Genomic DNA, 17,437 nt, shown 5'->3' on the forward strand with positions numbered 1-17,437 from the left:
TTGTGTTCTAGTGAGGTTTTTTTGTTTGTTTGTTTCTATGTCATTTATTCCTGCACTAGTCTTTATTATTTCCCTTCTTCAGCTGGCTTTACAATTTATTTGCTGTCCCTTTTCTAGCTCCTTTAGGTGAAAGGTTAGGTTGTATATTGGAGACCTTTGTTTCTTGAGGTAGGCCTGTATACAACATATTTCCCTCCTAGGACTGCCTTTGCTGCATCCCAAAGGTTTTGGACTGTTGTATTTTCATTTTCATTTGCTTTCATGTATTTTTATTTCTTCCTTAATTTCCTGGTCAACCCATTCACTCTTTAGTAGGATGTTCTTTAACCTCCATGTACTTGGGAGCTTTCCAAATTTTTTCTTGTGGTTGACTTCAAGACTCACAGCATTGTGGTCTGAAAATATGCATGGTATGATCTTCAAATTTTGTACTTGTTGAGGGATTATTTGTGAACCAGTATATGATCTATTCTGGAGTATGTTCCATGTGTACTCAAAAAGAATGTGTATTCTACTGTTTTAGGATGGAATGTTCTGAATAGTCTGTTAAGTCACTCTTGTTCAGTGTGCCCTTCAAAGCCATTGTTTTCTTGTTGATTTTCTGCTTAGATGATCTGTCTATTGTTGTATGTGGGGTATTAAAGTCCCTTACAATTACTGTATTATTTTCAATGAGTTTATTTACGTATTATTTAAGTATGTTATTAACTGATTTATATATTTTGCTTCTCCCAAGTTGGAAGCATAAAAATATTTACAATTATTAGATCCTCTTGATGGATAGACCCATTAATTATGACAAAATGCCCTTCTTCACCTCTTGTTTTAGTTTTTGGTTTAAAATCCAGTTTGTATAATGTAAGTGTAGCTACTCTGGCTTTCTTTTGGTGTCTACTGGCATGATAGATGCTCCATCCCATCACTTTCAATCTGCCAATGTCTTTAGGTCTAAAATGAGTCTCCTTTGGCAGTATATAGATGGGTCTTGTTTTTTTTATTCGTTCTGATACCCTATGTCTTTTGATTGGAGCATTTGTCTATTTGCATTTAGGGTGAGTATTGAAACATCAGTTTAATGCAATTTTGTTACTTGTAAAGTTGGTGTTTCTGGTGATGTTAAGAGTCCCCCCCCTTAAAATTTCTTACAAGGCTGGTTTAGTGGTCACAAGCTCCTTCGGTTTTTGTTTGTCTGGGAAACTCTGCATCTCTCCTTCTATTCTGAATGACAGTGTTCCTGGATAAAGAATTATTAGCTGCATATTTTTTTTTCCATTTAGCTCATTGAATATATGTTGCTATTCCCTTCTGGCCTGCCAAGTTTCTGTGGACAGATCTGCTATCAACCTGATCTGTCTTCCCATGTAAGTTAAGGATTTTTTTCCCCTTGCTGCTTTCATAATTCTTTCTTTGTCTGTGTATTTTGTGAATTTGACTATGGTATGCCTTGGCAAAGGCCAGCTTTTGTTGAATTTAATGGGAGTTCTCTGTGCTTCTTGGATTTTGATGTCTATGTCCTTTCCCAGATTAGGGAAGTTTTCAGCTATAATTTGCTCAAAAAAACCTTCTGCCACTTTTTCTCTCTGTCTTATGGAATTCCTATGATATAAATGTTATTCCATTTTAATAAGTCACTGAGTTCTCTGTCCCTTTTTGTTTCCCTCTTCTTTTCAGCTTCATTATTTTTTATAATGTTATCTTCTATATCACTAATTTATTCCTCTGCTTCATCCATACTTGCTGTCATGGCATCCATTTGGGTTTGCATCTCAGTTATAGCATTTTTAATTTCAGCTTGACTAGATTTTAGCTCTTTTATCTTTGCAGTAAATGATTCTCTAGTATCTTTTATGCTTTCTTCAAGCCCAGCTAGTATCCTTATAATTGTTTTAAACCCTAGTTCATATATCATACTTATGTCTGTATTGATTAAACCCCTAGCCATCATTTCATCCTGTTCTTTCTTTTGGGGTAAATTCCTCTGTCTTGTAATTTTGGAGGGAAAATAATAATAATAAAATAAAAATAAGAAAGGAGGCTAGATCCTAGGTGTGTTTTGGTCTGCTTAAGGAAAGCTTGATAGAAAAAAGTAAAAAAGAAAATGTGAAAAAAAAAACATTTAAAAAATAAAATAAAATAATTGTTCTTTATATATACAAGAAAAAATAAAACAAAAACAAAAACAAAAACAGAAAGAAAACAAACAAAAACCCACAGGAAGCTGGATCATATTTCCCCTAGAGCTGAAGCTTTGCAGTACTCTATGATTAGTAGACAGCGCATGGGAGGGGTTTGTGCTGGTCTTCTGGAGAAAGAGCCTGAAGCTCTGATTCTCAGGCCAACTGGTCCTAATGAATGGAATGTGCTTGGAGGGCACGGGGCGGTGGGGGGGGGGGGGGGAGGGCAGGGGTTGGTGTAACAGCTCCATTCTGCACCTGGTGGTGTTGTTTACCTTACTGAAGTCAATCAGTGCTGGTGGGCTAGGGGTAAAAATGGTTTCATCCTGCTCTCTAGTCTCTGGAGCAGGAAGTTCATACCCTCATAGACGCACAGTCAATTACCCCTCCTGTGTCCCCAGCTTCCATCTGTTCCCCACCATCACCTTGTGTCCAAGTTATCTATCTGCCAGGTGGTGCCACCCTCCTGGGTTTTATCTCAGGCATGGTTGTATTTCAAAACCCACACTTTAGAGGCCACCATGCTCAGACCTGTGCTGATCCTCTGGGGGAAGGTCTTGCTGCACTGTGGCCAATGCTGGTTTGTCCCAGGAAACAGTTGTTTAACTTCCCAATGGCAGTGGCTCAAAGTTTATGGTAAATCACAATACACCACTGACGCCACGGTTTGCTGCCCTCAACTAGTGTCTTTGTTCCTATACTGGTGAATGGGGCAGCTCTATGGTGCTAGATGGTTCTTTTGCCTGCAGAGAGGCAATATAACCTCTACCAAACACTTCAAGCAGGAGAACTCCTTCTCCCCAGGCAACCCAGGAGATCCTCAGACTGAGCTGCCTGCTCCCAGGGCTCTGGAGGAAAAGCATCTTTAAATTGGAAATTTAAAAGTTAAAAGAAAATGGATTTAAAAAAATGAAAAAAAAAGTTGAGTAAACTCAAGAAAATAATAGAAGAAACAGACAAAATTATCTCAGAAATAAGAAATAAATTACAAGACACCTAAGAGAAAACAGATTCAAGATAACATTTAATAAGAAACACCGAAGGGGCGCCTGGGTGGCTCAGTCCATTAAGCATCCAACTTCAGCTCAGGTCATGATCTCATGGTTTGTGGGTTCAAGCCCTGTGTCAGGCTCTGTGCTGACAGCTCAGAGCCTGGAGCCTGCTTCGGATTCTGTGTCTCCCTCTCTCTCTGTCCCTTCCCCACTCTCACTCTGTCTCTCTCTCAAAAATAAATAAACATTTTTTTAAAAAGTAACAGTGAAGAAAGGTAGAGAAACCACCCAAGAGATGAAAATGAGAGAAAGAAAGTAGTTCAACATTTCAAAGAATGTAGGGAAAATGGAAGACAGGCAAAGAAGGAATAACACTTGCATAACTACAGTCTCTAGAGAAGTAAAATAAAAGAATGGAACAAATACTAGTTAAAACTAAAATTCAAAACAAATTTCCATAAACTTTAAAAAGGCTCAAACCTACATATTGAAAGGAGACCAATGAAAATTGGAATCAACCAATTAAAAATAAGTAAGAACAAATAATTTAAAATGCAATTAAACTGTTCTTCAAATATTAAGGCTGTATAAATACACTTTTAAACACAGAATTTAGGGAATTCTGTACCCATATGCCATTTTCAGGAATTTATTAGACCTTCGTTCAACCAAGAGATGTATGGAAATGCTCCAGCAAAACAAGGGATGGTGATAATTTAATATATATAAGACTAAAAAGTGGGACAAGAGTGAATGACTGATATATAAATGGAATATATAATGACAAAGTAGAAATGAAGCAACCAAAAAATGAAGAAAGGGGACAGAAAGAAGATAATGGAAAAGCACACTGATTGCTGAATGGGATAGAAGTTCCCAAAGTTTCTCAGTTTGTGGCTGCTTCAGTGCCTCAGGAAATTTTTCAGGCATCTCTAGGCCACAAAACACACACACACACACACACACACACACACATTATAGTATGTTTACTGAAAAGTTAGTTTTATCTTTTTTTTTTTTTTTTTTTTTTTTTTTTTGGGACAGAGAGAGACAGAGCATGAACGGGGGAGGGGCAGAGAGAGAGAGGGAGACACAGAATCGGAAACAGGCTCCAGGCTCTGAGCCATCAGCCCAGAGCCTGACGCGGGGCTCGAACTCACGGACCGCGAGATTGTGACCTGGCTGAAGTCGGACGCTTAACCGACTGCGCCACCCAGGCGCCCCAAAAAGTTAGTTTTAAACAACTCAATAAGTATTTATGTTTGAAAAAAATAATAGTACATTTGAGAAAAATACAGAGAGGCTAAAAAATATTTTTTTTTCATTCTTAAAAAATAACTATTACTTAATAATTGTATTCTGGGCCCATTGAGCAGAACACCACTTCTCAACCTTGGATCAGGTTGGATTCAACCACTCTCAGTTCCAGTTCCACAATGATTTTCATACAGTATTTGCCCTTTTTGAATCTATCTTCACAAAGATACGATATCATTGAAGCGATGGTAGCACCATCTAAGGATAAACTATCTCATGTCAGCAGTTTGTGCAGCACCCAGGAAATGCCACTGTGTTTCCCTGAAAATTTAAAATATAGGACAGAGTCTCTGTGAGTTTACTGTGGTGCCCCAGATCATAGTTGGCTCTCAATTTGGGAACAGTGGGAATAGTAAGTAGAGAAAGTTAACGGATATAGTTAAAGAATGAAAGAAAAAGATAAGAACTTAAATGTGAAAATGGGAATAAGTGCATTTAAAAAGTTTTAAGTTCAAAGGTAACCACCGAACAAAATTACAAACTTCAAAAAAAATATTCTTTGAAAGAGAAAAATACACACCTTGTAAAGAAGAAAGAATAGCAACTTTCTTCTGCAGTTGAGACAAAACATAACAGAGTTGAGACAAAACATAACACCCATTTCAATAAATATAAGTGGGCTTAACTCTTACCTTAAAATATTTTTTTGACTTGGATCACAAGGCTAGATGCAACATTAACATAATATGCAATTACCACATCTAACATAAAGTGATTTAATAAAACTAAAAGAGATGAACAATAAAAGAGATGAACTAAAATAGGCAAATTAAAAAATGAGAAAGCAGGAAAAATGATCATGATCAAAGTAAAATTTCAGTGAAAAACATTAAATGGAACAAAGAAAGGAACTTTTTAATACTAAAAGCCACAATTCACAGCAAAGATATAATAGTTACTTATATCTATGCACAAATTAACATAGCAACTACTTTTATGAAGCAAAACTTTAAAATACACAAAGACTTTAAAATACACATAGAATCAAATGACATATTTAAAAATGCTCTTAGCAACATTATGTTTAATAGCCCCAAAGAGAAAATAATAAGATGCCTATCAAGAGAGGAATAGAAAAATAAATCCCAACATATTCGTATAATAAAATACTAAACTGCAGTCAAAGTACACATACTATAGTTACATGCAACATGGAAGAATCTCACAAACATATTTTTGAGTATGAGAAGCCAGATATAAAGGCATACATGCTATATATATTTCTACACGTTTCAAACATAGGAAAACATGACGCAGTGTTTGATGTCAGGATAGGGATAGGAAGTTAATGTTAGTGTTAGGGAGTGATAGGGAGAAGGAAAAAGATGGAAATTAGGAGGGGCCATGAGGAATTAGCTATAATTTTGTGTCTATTGTTCTGAATGGATATTATACCTCAATTTGAAAAGTATGCTTACAGTACTACCTTAAATAACAGTGGTGAGAATGGACTCCCTGTCTTGCTTATGACCACACAGGAAAAGCTCCCAGTTTTTCTCCATTCAGGATGATATTAGCTGTGGGTTTTTCATATATGGTCTTTATTAAGGTTGTGCTATGTTCCCACTAAACCTACTTTGTTGATGGTTTTTCATCATGAATGGATGTTGTACCAGTCAAATGTTTGTTTTTTTCTGCATCTGTTGAAATGCTCATATGGTTCTTATACTTTCTTTTATTAATGTTGTATATCATATTGATTGATTTGTGAATATTGAGCCAACCCAAGGATAAATCCCACATGATCAAGGTGAATGACTTTCTTAATGCATTGTTGGATTCAGTTTGCTAGTATTTTATTGAGAATTTTTGCACCAATGTTCATCCATGTTCATTCACACTGGCCTATGGTTCTCTGTTTTAGTGGAGTCTTTATCTGGTTTTGGTATCTGGTCAATGCTTGCCTCATAGAATGAATTTGGAAGTTTTCCTTCCTTGTCTGTTTTTAGAATGGTTTGAAAAGAATAGGTATTGCCTCTTCTTTAAATGTTTGATAGAATTGACCTCTGAAGCCATCTGGATGCTTTGTTTGTTGGGAACTTTTTGATTACTGATTTAATTCTTTGCTGGAAGTCCTAGCCACAGCAATCAGACAACAAAAAGAAGTAAAAGGGATCCAAATCAAAAAGGAAGAAGTAAAACTTTCACTATTTGCAGATGACATAACACTGTATAGAAAACGTGAAAGACTCCAGCAAAAACTGATAGAATTGATAAATGAATTCAATAAAGTCTCAGGATACAAAATCAATATAGAGAAATCTGTTGCATTTCTATATAACCATAATGAAGCAGCAGAAAGAGAAATCATGGAATCTATCCCATTTACAAATGCACCAAAAACAATAAGATACCTAGGAATAAAACTAACCAAAGAACTGAAAGACCTATACTCTGAAAACTATAAAACAATTGATGAAAGAAAATGAAGATGACACAACGAAATGGAAGGACATTCCATACTCATGAATTGGAACAACAAATATTGTTAAAATGCCTGTACTACTCAAAGCAATGTACCCATTTAATGCAACCCCTATCAAAACACAAAAAGCATTTTTCACAGAGCTAGAGAAATTCTAAAATTTTTATACAACCAAAAAATACCCCAAATAGCCAAAGCAACTTTGAAAAAGAAAAACAAAGCTGGAGGTATCATAGTTCTGGAATTTAAGTTATATTATAAAGTTGTAGTGATAAAAACAGTGTGGTACTGGCACAAAAATTAACATACACCAATAGAATAGAATAGAAAACCAGTAATGGATCTACATTTTATGGTAAAGTAATCTTTGACAAGGAAGGAAAAAAATATCTGACGGAAAAATAGTAAGTCTCTTCAACAAATGGTGTTGGGAAAACTGGACAATAAAAGAATGAGACTAGACCACTGTCTTACACCATACAAAAAATAAATTCAAAATACATGAAAGACCTAAATGTGAGGCCTGGAAACATAAAAATCCTAGAGAACACAGGCAGTAACTTCTCTGACATTGGCTGTAGCAACTTCTTTCTAGATATGTCTCCTGAGGTAAGGGAAACAAAAGTAAAAATTAACAATTGGAACTTCATCAAAATAAAAAGCTTCTGCACAGTGAAAGAAACAATCAACGAAACTAAAAGGCAGCATATGGAATGAGAGATGATATTTGAAAATGACATACTGGAAACGGTTAGTATCCAAACTCTATAAAGAACTTATCAAATGCAAGACCCCCCAAAAATGAATAATCCAGTTAAGAAGTGGGCAGAAAACATGGATAGACATTTTTCCAAAGAAGGCACACAGATGGCAACAGACACTGAAAAGGTGCTCAACATCACTCCTCATCAGGGAAATACAAATCAAAACTACAATAAGGTATCACTTCACACTTTTCAGAATAGCTAAAACAACAACACACACACACACACACACACACACACACACACACACACACAAAATAACAGATACTAAAGAGAGTGTGGAGAAAGGGGAACTTTCTTGCACTGTTGGTGGGAATGCAAATTGGTGCAGTCATTCTGGAAAACAGTATGGAAGTTCCTCAAAAAGTTAAAAGTAGAATACCCTATGATTCAGCAACTGCACTACTAGCTATTTACCCAAAGAATATAAAAATACAATTTCAAAGGGATACATGCACCTTGGTATTTATAGCAGCATTATCTACAGTACCCAAATTGTGAAAACAGCCAAAGTGTCTATTGACGGATGAATGGATAAAGAAAAGGTGGTGTGTATATATATTTTTTCAGCCAGAAAAATAATGAAATCTTGCCATATACAATGATTGGACGGAGCTAGAAAGTATTATGCTAAGTGAAATAAGTCAATCAGAGAAAAACAAATACCACATAATTCCACTCATGTGGAACTTAAGATACAAAACAAATGAGCAATGGAAAAAAAAGAGAGAGGGGGAAAACCAAGAAACAGACTCTTAACTAAGAGGACAAACTAATGGTTACCAGAGGGAAGGGGAATAGAGGGATGCAGGAATGGGTTAAATGGGTGAAGGGGATTGAGGAGTGCACTTGTAGTGATGAGACCGGGTGATGTATGGAATTTTTCAATCACTATATTGTATACCTGAAACTAATATTACACTGTATGTTAACTACCTGGAATTTAAATAAAAACTATTTTTTTAAGTATGGTTATAAAAAAAAAGGTGTGGAAAAAGTCCACAATAGAGGTTACTGAGATTACTAAAATTATGAATAAGTAGTATCATAAACACTTGGATTTGCTCAGTCTCTTACTTCCGGAAATTCACCTTCCTCTTTTTCTGAGCCATAGAATCTTTTTAGCTTATTCTTTCCTGCTTCATCATTTTGATTATTTTCTTTAAACTTGTTCCTCTGCACAAATAGCCACCTTTCTTTTTTCACAAAATTTCTCCCTTACTTTCTAGAGCACCAAGTAGTTTTCTGTTTTTATATGGGGGTGTTTGCTAAAACGTCAAAAGACAGACTTTGATTATAAAACAATGCACGGAAAAATTTGCTGAAAATTACTTGTACGATGTTAGTAAGATGAAATTTTGTAGGCATATGAGTATAGATATTTCAATTCTGAGGAATCTAAAAGACTTACGCTCACACATAAGATGATCTACCATGGCCCTTCCAACAAGGATCTTGGCGAGGGTGGATGTATGTCTGTTTCAGGTTGGGACAGAGAGAAAAGAAGGACTTCCTGTTGCCCATTTAAGGTTTAATCAGTATGACTTATTTTGAGGGGAAGGTTTTTAAAATTTTTTCATGATTTTCTGGAAACAATATTTATCCATTTATACTAAGATGTTTTGTTTTGTCTTTTCTGGTACTGTACCCAAATGTTCTTTCACACATTGTGGTGCATGAATAAAACGTGTTACACTTCTATAATAATCATTTGGCTTCAACCCATTTCTGACTTCAATATGAGAATCCCCATTCCCTCCCTGACCCATGCAAATGCATATTCTCCTTCCATTTACCAAATCGACTTCCTGGCCATTGATATTCTCAGTCACAGTGATTTCCCCAGTCACACATACTCAGTAATTCTCCCTTAGCAAAGTTTGGGATTAAAGTGTATACCATTGATTATTTGAGGTTTTCCAGGCTATAAAGATCACAAATGGAGTAGAAGAGGTAAAGACTTCGGGGAACACTTGAAATGCAAGAAGAACATGATTTAAAAAGTACATAATTACAGAATTCAAACTCTTCCAAATATACGACCAGCAAAAGATGTGAAAAATCTTAATAACAATACTATTATGAAAAATAATATAATATTTTTAAATGCCTTATGCAAAAAAGTACATTTAAATTTTTCATTTCCTCGGGTAATCTTTGGATTACAATAATAAGTTTTATCACATTCTTTAATAAATTTAATAAATCATAAGAGAACATCAAGGCTCTCTTTAGTTACTAAGATAAGAAAAATGGGTAAAAATTCAAATTTTGGACAAATTTTATTATCTAGCATTTGCTAAATAGGTAGGTCTGAAATCTAGATTTCAAAAAATAAAACAATGAAATGACTTTTTCCACTAAATTAGAATTACTTCTAGATGTTTTCATAGTCTTTAAAATGAGCCTGAAAGTTTACAACACAGAATCAGTCAAAACCATCAGAGATAGACAAAGTACAATTTAGACCTCTAAAATAAGTGTGTCTCTAATATACAGGAAGAATATGTTTCAGAATAGAATGAAACCATAACTGATTAGTTGAATGCAATCTAATGAAGCAACTTGTACTTGGGTTACAAAATTTCATCCATTCTAATCAGGCAATAAAAAACAAGGTAATAAGAGATATGATTTAAACCCAGGGTATGCAGAAGCTGACCACTCCATTTTTAGGTCTGGGTGTGCATTATATAGTAACTTTGAAAGAGATCAGCTTGTAATGAGACTTATGAGGAAAAACTGCCTTATATGGTGGCAGTAACAAATCTTGCTACCTAGCCAGAATCAGGCTGCTCAGAAAGTCACTCCTAAGCAAAGTAATTGTCCACCTGACAAGCAAATATCTTTCATTCTAAGAAAAATGTGACTGCTAATAGAGACGAAGAAATAAATCTAACCTATGAAATGAATTTGGGGTCATATTCCAAAGATATTCTGAAGATATCACATCTAGAATACAAATACAGTGTCAACTTCAATCATATTAACTATTTTTAAGTATGTAGAAAGCAAAGTTATAAATTGCAAGACGATAATTTTGATACTTTTCTACAGAATAAAAGAAAAATATATATTAAAAACCAAAGGAAATAAATAATATTTAAAATGTTTAAGCATTAGGGGACCCTGGGTGGCTCAATCAGTTAGGCATCCAACTTCGGCTCAGGTCATGATCTCACGGTTTGTGAGTTCAAGCCCCACGTCAGACTCTGTGCTGACAGTTCAGAGCCTGGAGCCTGCTTTGGATTCTGTGTCTCCCTCCATCTCTGTCCCTCCCCTGCCCGTGCTCTGTCTTTCTCTCTCTCTCAAAAATAAAATAAAAACACTTTAAAAATTTTAAATGTTTAAGAATTAGAATCTTGGAATGAAATATATACTATTATCTTAAAATAATAGACCAAAAACAAAGCATTGAAATTATTACAGAAAAACTTTTCTGGATTTTCTGTTACATAAAACTATTATAATAATCTACATAGTGAACAGAAAAAAAACTGCAGATAATATGGCTATGACCTCAATTTCACTGGAAGACTACGGTTATGCATTTCCACATGCCATTAGGGAAGGGTATAGTGGGGATTCTTGCTGTGTATATTATTTTCATACTAAAGTATTAATAGTCACCATAAAGACATGAAGGGTAAGAGGGAGGAGGAAGAGAGGGATAGGAATAGGAAAGAGGGAAAGAGAGACAGATGCAGAGAGAATGAGAATAGATTTTAAATTCTGTCAGAAATCAACTCACTTTTTAATACAGAATCACTTCTGCTTCCTCCTGAGATGTTTTTGGATACAAGTGCAAACAACGTAAAATCTGCCTATATGTTTCCCCTGATGTGCTTATACTCTTCCTGTGGAACATAGGAATACTTGTCATTCACTCACTTTACCCATTCTACTTTGAGTCTGGGCCTGAAGAGTAAGATAAGTTCTTACTCTTCCCCTCAGTCCCCACCTGGTGCCTGAGTCCCTCAAATATCAGAGCCAGGGGCCTTTCTCTGCCCTCTGGCCTCTCAAACCCAGCCCCAACAGACAGATATCCACTGCCCCTATCCTTAAAGGTCTCATCCTTCAAAATTCTGCACATGCACCCACCATCTCACTCACCAAATTCCTATCTCATTAATATTACAAATTATAAAACAATGTGATTAAACTAAAAAGGCTAAAATTTCATACATTGATTTTGAGTATGTCCAGAAACAATATTACACATTGATTATGGTAATTTGTTATTATAATATGCTAAACATACACTGCCACTGCAGAATAGCTTTAGAGTCAGATCTAATTTTAAATCCCAGTTCTCTCACATAATAGTTCTTTATATTCATACACTCAAAAATCATTATTGTAGCCAGATACTATGATAGTATTGGATAGTATGATAGGTTGGAGAAAAAGCAACGAGCAAACAGATATCAGCTCTCTAGTCTTTCAGAGCTTAGAATGAGGGAAAGACACATTAATCAAGGATTTTACTAATAAATGAAGAATTATAAACTGAGATAATGTCCTAAGAAGAAAAGAAACAAGGGTGTAGGTTCTGTGAGGTAGAGAATAACCAAAGAATCTGACCTAGAGTGAATGATCAGGGAAAAATTTCCCTGAGGAAATGATGTTTGTGCTGATATCTAAAGGGAAATAGAATGAATTAATTAGAGCCTTTAAAGTTGTTAATTCAAAAAGATCTCTCCAAAAGGAAACTCAAATTTTAATATTTATATATATATATATAAATATATATAAATATAATATATATAATATATAAATATAATATAATATATTAAATATATATTAAATATAATATATATTTAATATATATTTAATAATATATTTACATATTAATTATATATATATAATTATATATAATATATATAATATATATTATATATATAATATATATATAATATATATAAATATATATAAATATATATTAATAATATATTTAATAATATAATATATTAAATATTAAATATAAATATAAATATTAAATATATAAATATAAATATTTAAATATAAATATATATAAATATATATAAATATTTAAATATATATAAATATAAATATAAATATTATATATAAATATAAATATAAATATAAATATAAATATAAATATAAATATAAATATAAATATTAAATATATATATGTGTGTGTATATATATATATTGCTTACTAGATTGCTAGTTCATTAAAAGGGGTATTAAAGAATATGAATGAACTACCAGATGAAGAGATACCAAATGCAAGATATGCCTTTGGAGTTTGAGGCCTGGGATGAGGATGCATTCTGGTTCACCAACCTGAAGCTTCTGTGCTGTATTTTTTCATTTTACATAAATAATAATAGACAAAAAAAATTTATTTGGTGAATAAGTTCTACTGGGCTAGTTGACACAATATGCCACCTTTCAAAGGCAGGTGATTTTAAGTTGGGTAAGGACATATGCAAAGGCTTGTCACAAGGAGGGAAATGATATATAAGACCACCTGAAGAAGGACAATGGGAACTTGGTGAAAGATTTGGTAAGCAATGGTAGGGCCAGAACTTCTTACTAGCACATATCTGAAAATAAAACCGAATTGGGTCAGAGAGCCAAAAAATTGAGATAGATTGAAAGATAAAGAGAGACAGAGATGCAGAGTTGAAGAGAGAAAAAAGCATGACAGCACTGCTTGAACCTTTCAGATTCAACTTCCTTAAATCCAGAACTGGCATGTGAGATTCTCAATCACATTAATGAATGATTTCCCATCTTTTAGGTAAAACCAGCTACTTGAGTTTTTATTCAAGCTAGTTTGAGATGGGTTCCCATCACTAGCAACCAAAAGAATGTGAACTGACAGTGATTGAAGGGCCCAAACTTTATACTGTATTAACTAATGAAAGCTAGACAACCATTCTGCATTAACATAAAGTGAGCAAGAAAGACAGCATGAGGAATAAGATAAAGTAACAGGCAGGGAAAACCCGTTGATATCAGTGTGCAATAAATCAAGATTTACCAAGCATCTGCCTAATTCAATCACTCAAATTTCTCCAAATATGCAAAATATATATATATTAAGGAATGACTGTGGGGTTGGGGTACAAACATATAGCTCAATGAAGTAGAACAAGTCAAGGACCTGTAAGATTGAAGTATTTATGGAGACACTGAAGTCACCCTTATTTTGACAGGATCTGTGGTAGAATAAATTGGGTTTAAGAAAGAACACAAAGCTTAAAAAGGGAAATGACAAAAATATTAAGAAATAATTTAAAAACATAGGTTCTTATTATATAGTAACAATAAAAGGCTTGCCATGTTCTGAGTTACTGACTAAATGCTATGCAGACACTTTAGTATTTAAATCTAATAAAAGTTATTAAAAGCGGGATATTATAATCCTGATTTTATAGATGATAAATTGAAGGTCAGAGAAATTAATTTCCTCAGGTCCCAAAGTTAGTAAGGGACAAGGCATGGACAACATGACTCTAAACCTCATACTAAACCTCATCAAAAAGCTTAAAGACTAAGAGTGTTAACCATTTTTGCATAGTATTTTGTTCTCTGCTGAGGATGAAAAGACTTCAAATCAAGAAATGTAAAAAATTTAGTCCAAGGGTGCCATTAGTGACTAGTAATGCAAATATTCCCATAAAAGAACCAAAACTTAATAGTATTTAAAGAGGAATTAAATGGTATTAGGAAAGGAAAGTCATTTCAGATAAAGATTTGCTGGTTATGGGTAACATGAAAAATTCAACGTATAATACAATACGACTAGTATTTTGACCCTCAAATAACTCATAAGCTACCTGAGTGAATAAGACATTACATTTAATGGCATGATAAGAGTGAAGCAATCTAATAATACAATTTTATTAAAAAAATTTTATTTGTGTTAAATTATATAGATTCAATGATACAGTATCAGAAGTGTACAGTACTACACATTTTTCTAAGTGCCCAATGTGTTCATTGTTTGACATATGGGGCTCAAATAAATTTGACTGTTTTCAGAAGAAAGCAACACTGATCTTTTCTGTCATCTCCCTTCTTTCTCAAGGCCACCACTACCCACAGACATTTCCTCTCACTAGCTCAAGTATTAAAACCCCTAAAATTATTTTCAATTGCCACTCACATCCTACACATCACTGATGAAAAGCTGTAGCAAAATGTGTTTAAGTAATTTAAACAGCTGATAAATAACAGTTTGGACTAAAACTCAGGGCTTATGACTCAAAGACTTTCCGCTGTACTTTGAGCTACATCTGACTGACTGGAAATTTGAGAATGACTTAAGTCTCAAAACTCTAGTTCATCAGCACATAGGAATTAAAAGATACAAAGGATATAGGGAATAAAAGACATTTCTGCCTTTTATAGAAGGGAAAGAGGGTAATAAAGAGAAAGTTGAACTGGTTCCAAAGACTAGTGTTAAATTATTTGTCCAAGATTACTGAGCTTGCAAGTAGTACTAGGATTATTAAGAGAGCATGGACATACATCTTAAAGATTGCCTACTCTGGCCCTAAATATATATTGTATGACCTTGTTATTTGATGGAACACATTAAAATAAATAATTTGATATACTCAAGTGAGCTCAGGCTTGTTTTCAGTCCCAAGTGATTGGTGCAATGTGATACAATTCTGTCATTTTTATTTTACTTTATTTTATTTTATTTTATTTTATTTTATTTTATTTTATTTTATTTTATTTTATTTTTCAAAATTTTGTTTAAATTCTAATTAGTTAACATATAGTATAATATTTGTATCAGGAGTAGAATTTATTGATTTATCACTTACATATAACACCTGGTACTCAACACAAGTGCCCTCCTTAATACCCAACACCATTTAGCCCATCCCCCACCCATCTCCTTTTTGAGAAAGGAAACCATCAAAATCATAGAGGACAACAAAGGCAGCAATCTCTTTGACCTTGGCCTAAGCAACCTCTTCATGAACATGTCTCCAGAGGAAAGGGAAACAGAAGCAAAATAAAGTATTGGTACTTCACCAAGATAAAAAGCTTCTGCACAGTGAAGGAAACAATTAACAAACCTAAAAGGCAGTGTAAGGAATGGGAGAAGATATCTGCAAATGACATATCTGATAAAGTGTTAGTATCTGAAATCTATAAAGAACTTATCAAACTCAACACCCAAAAAATAAATAATCCGGTAAAAAAAAAAATGGGCAAAAGACATGAATAGATGTGGGGAATAAGTTTAGGATTTCCCCAGGCTTGCACTGATGGGTTAACAAGACATAAAGAATTAGAAAGCCATAGGATGTTCACACCCAAGTTTGGGTAAACAAGATTAGTGAATAGGTATAGAGAGGGCAGGGCAAAGGCCCCAATATAGAACAAAGGTATATGAGATAAACAAGATTAGGTATTCAGGGTAGAAATGCCCCCCAACTTAGTACTATAAAAGAAAGCTGCTTTCACAGGAAGGAAGGACAAAATTAGGTAAACAGGTAAAATAGGGCTAGAGACCATTGGGGTGGAGGGGCAATTGCCCAGAGCAGAGCTGATTAGCAAAAGAAAGGTGCCTTATTGACCTTGAGATAGCATGTACTGTCTTTCTAGTCCCCTAGACCAGTTTAGGTAAACAGAGGTGGTGCCTCATGTCTGCTGTAAACAACTTCCCCCCAACCCCCACCCTCAACAGGATTTTGCTTTGTTTTAACCCAAACCCCTAACCCCACATATCTCTAAAACCTTTTTTCCCTCACTCCCATAAGTAAATGTTCACAGTTTCATTGTCTCTTTGCGCATGTCCATCACCATGTTTATAAGCCTTCTAATCCTAATAAAAACGGAGCAAAGACCTTTAATCAGCGTTCTTGTCTTTTCCTGGACATTAGTCATCTCTCGAATTTTAATTCTGCATCCTGCTTTCTTGTTGGACAAGAAAGAAGTCTAGATGCAAAGTCTATGACAAATAGACACTTTTCCAAAGAAGACATCCATATGACCAACAGACAACGTGAAAAGATGCTCAACATCACTCATCATCAAGGAAATACAAATCAAAACCATGATGAAATATTATCTCACACTTGTTAGAATGACTAAAATTAACAGCAAAAGAAACAACACATGTTGGCAAGGATGTGGAGAAATGGGAACCCTCCCATATTGTATATTGGGAATGCAAACTGGTACAGCCACTCTAGAAAAGAGTATAGAGTTTACTCAAAAGTTAAAAATAGAACTACCCTATGAGCCAGAAATTGAACTATTATTTACCCAAAGGATACAAAATACTGATTCCAAGGGGTATATTCACCCTGATGTTTATAGCAGCATTATCAACAATAGCCTAATCATGGAAAGAACCCAAATGATGAAAGGATAAAGAAGAAGACATTGTGTGTGTGTGTGTGTGTGTGTGTGTGTGTGTGTATGTGTGTGTGTGTATACACATATACATACAACGGAATATTACTTAGCCATCAAAAAGAATGGAATCTTGCCATTTGCAATGGCATGGATGGAGCTGGAGTGTATTATGCTAAGTGAAGTAAATCAGTCAGAGGAAGACAAATACCATATGAATTTAAGAACTAAAACAGATTAACACAGGGGGAGGGGAAAAAAAAGAGAGGGAAGCAAATCATAAGAGACTCTTAACCACAGAGATCAAACTGAGGATTGCTACAGGGGTGGTGGGTCGGGAATTCTCAGTCTTTTTAGATTTAATAAATATTAAATCAAATTATATTGAGTGCCATGTGCATGAAAAATAAC

The 17,437-nt window shown here is 34.3% G+C and overlaps 1 protein-coding gene across 1 annotated transcript in view; it reads right to left on the reverse strand.

Moving 5' to 3' along the window:
• SPAG16 (sperm associated antigen 16) overlaps positions 1-17,437 on the reverse strand; it is a 992,367-nt gene that overhangs the window by 856,155 nt on the left and 118,775 nt on the right. The window lies entirely within an intron of this gene.

This window comes from Lynx rufus, unplaced genomic scaffold, assembly GCF_022079265.1.
Source record: "Lynx rufus isolate CCGP_SWC_20201006 ecotype Redwood Valley unplaced genomic scaffold, mLynRuf1.p SCAF_2, whole genome shotgun sequence".
Lineage (NCBI taxonomy): Eukaryota > Metazoa > Chordata > Mammalia > Carnivora > Felidae > Lynx > Lynx rufus.